A 3214-nucleotide genomic window follows, 5' to 3' on the forward strand; every position below is an offset into this window, starting at 1 on the left:
AGCCAGTGGATAGGGACAGATTCTGAGTGACACACCAGGGCGCCAACCAATTCCGGAGCGTGTTCTAGAGAAGTGCCACCACCATTTGGCTTTTATATATAAGGGAGATTATATATAAGGGAGATGTGTGTGTGTGTAAAGTTGCAGATGACTTCTAGCAACCCCAGCAAGGGGTTTTCAAGACAAGTGAGAAGCAGAGGTGGTTTGCCATTGCCTTCCTTGGCAGAATCATCCTTGGTGACCTCCCATCCAAGTACTGACCCTGCTTAGCTTCTGAGATCTGACAAGATGGGGCTATATCATGCCACCTTTCCTCCTATATGCCAATGTACTAAACATTTTCCCTTACCCTTAAAACACCTCTGCCATAATCAACCTTCCTGATTCCCCTCTTTCCTCTCTCACACAAGTCAGTGGCCACATCATGTAATCCCCTGCTGTGGCAAGGATAGCTGCTTTTTGCTTTAATGAAGGATGGGGAAAACGACCTTCAAGTCCCTTGTAGTCCTGAACTTATCTGACACTTTCCGCCTCAGCTGTGATCTACAATGCCTAATAGGAAATGCAGGCAGTTGCCATGCAGACAAGGCCATGAACACAAAATAGGGACTTAAATGTTGCCATTTGAGGGTGGCAGTGGGTCATATCCATTTGTAATTTCCTGTACCCAGGTGAGCACTAATTAGACAAGGTGCAAGGCCATTCATAGTACTGATTCACTCTCCAGAATTGAGTTCTGAGAGATGGCACTTAACAGGTAACCTTTACCATCATGATGCCTCATAAGAAGCAGTCAGTTCAAATGCTTCATGCTGTGGACACTTTTACCTTGAAAAAGATCCAGATTTTAACAAAATGCTTTCCAAAGATCATCAAATACTGAACCCAATTCAGAAGACAAAAGTGCTGGTTCTCTCCATGAATGTCAAATGCTCAGGACTATATTTGCTACCCAGAATACACAATGGAGTCTATTATGTCTGCATGAATGTTAAACAATGGACACAAAACAAAGCCAATTGTGTAAACTAATCAATATGCTTGAAAGCAATATGTGAGCAATTCTAAAGGGCAAGAGCAAAATAGCTGTGTTCTCTTCACACCACCACCTGAGTATATCAGTATATGCTGGGCTGCAAGCAAATAGAAAACAACCAGCTATATGAACTCATTTTATCCTCACAACAGCCCTGTGAGATGGGCTAGGCCCAGATAGGGTGGCTGACCCAAGGTCAGCCAGTGAGTTTTGGGGCTAAGGGGAGATTTGAATCCAGGTATTCTAGACCCTAGCATGACATTCTAACCACCACACTACACTGGGCTGAAAGCCAAATCCTACTACCTGGCAGCGGTTACACAAAACGGGCTTGCCACATATTGGTGGCCACCGTGTGTTCGAGTGGTTGTGTAGGACTAGGGGGAAAGAATGTGATTTCTGAATGTGATTTCTGACACTCTCTCCTTGATGTATATTGACAGTTGTCACTGTGCCTTCAAAAGTTTAATCATAATAGATCCAGATTTTGGTATGTAACCTAGAATCTTTTGATTAGAGAAACTTATAGCAGAGCATATATTTTATATCTGCATTTCTGTATATAAGAAGCCTCTGTAGAAGGAATTAGGATGCAATAACAATGGAATGCTATTTAGAAGTTGCAAGGCCACCGAGAGCGAAGTTTAATGTGATTCACAGCTCTTATCAGCTAGCTCTTCACATGTGAGCCCCGGAAGGACCCAGTGTTCTCTAATGTTCCCAGTGTTCTGAAGACAAGGTAAACAAGTGTAATTACTGACATCACTGAGAGATGCACTGAGTCAAATGATGCTTGTATGATATTAACTGCTTGGTACCAATTAGAGATTCTTTAATGTATAAACTATATGTGTTGTCATTTGGGGTATAAGACCTTCTGCCCTTCCTGGTTATGGCAGAATACAGTTTTGGAACTGCTGAGGTGCTAAGGCATTCAGCCCTGAATTCCCTGTTTTCAATGCATTAAACAGATATTAATCTAATTTGTTGGACTTCGACTGCGTGTTTCCAATTCAGCATGAGAGCACGCAGGCACAGATTTGTGTATCAGTTGTGCAAAGACACCCCTTAATTTCCCAGAAACTTGTGGCAACCTATTTATTTCCCATCCTTTCTCCATAAGAAAAATAGGTGTTTCAGATACCAAAACTGAAAAGAACCCATCATCTGTAATATCATGAAAATAATAAGCAGAGCTGCTAAGGAGATCTTTAAGGTTCCTCTAATCTTTCTGATACCTTTTTAAAACTGAAGGATGACATTCTTTATCACAAATATTTGTCACATAACCTGGAATTTCTGGCAGTAAGCCAGGGCTGGGCTTGGTGGTATTTGTGATTCAATTGCTTATCCAGTGTAGCCTTGGAGACTGGGTTTGTCCAAAGAAATACAGAAATGTTTCACCTTTTGCTATTGCTAGAAAATACTGACTTGTATCCTACTGCTTTGCTCATCTAAAGGTGATGCTTTCCTCCAATACAAGGATTCTTCCTTCCTCTCAGCCTCTTGCAGCAGCAGATGGTACCACATTCTTATGATTCATTGATATACATTGTTTGTGCAGTTGAACGACTGAGCATCAGGAACTTGATAGCTTGAATCTCTTCTCTGCCACAAACTCACTAGTTACCCCTAGGCCAGAGGTCCCCAATATGGTGTCCATGGCCACCATGGCACCCGCTAACAACTTTCTGGGTGCCCACCAAGTACTTTTTAGAAAGTAGGTGGGCAGGACTAGGTGAAGCTTTTGCTCAGCAAGGCTTCTGATTGGCCGTTGGATATTTGATTGGCTGTGCAGATTCTTTAAAATGTTGCTTTGGCAGCAGTTACAATCACAGCACAAGGATCTTCACTTTTTGTAGCTGGCTTCACCTCCTGCAGCAGCCATTTTGTGGCTGCACGCACCATACTATGTCAGAATTTCAAAGGTGCCCACAAGCTCAAAAAGGTTGGGGCCTCTGTCCTAGAAGAAGAGATTGGATTTATACCCCACCCTTCACTCAGAGTCTCAGAGCAGTTTACAATCTCCTTTCCCTTCCCCTCCCCACTACAGACATCCTGTGAGGTAGGTGCAGCTGAGAGAGGTCTGAGAGAACTGCTCTTGAGAGAACAGCTCTGACAGAACTGTGGCTGGCCCAAGGTCACCCAGCTGGCTTCATGTAGAGGAGTGGGGAATCA

Source organism: Gekko japonicus, unplaced genomic scaffold (genome assembly GCF_001447785.1).
Source record: "Gekko japonicus isolate JY-2015 unplaced genomic scaffold, Gekko_japonicus_V1.1 scaffold2260, whole genome shotgun sequence".
Classification (NCBI taxonomy): Eukaryota; Metazoa; Chordata; class Lepidosauria; order Squamata; family Gekkonidae; genus Gekko; species Gekko japonicus.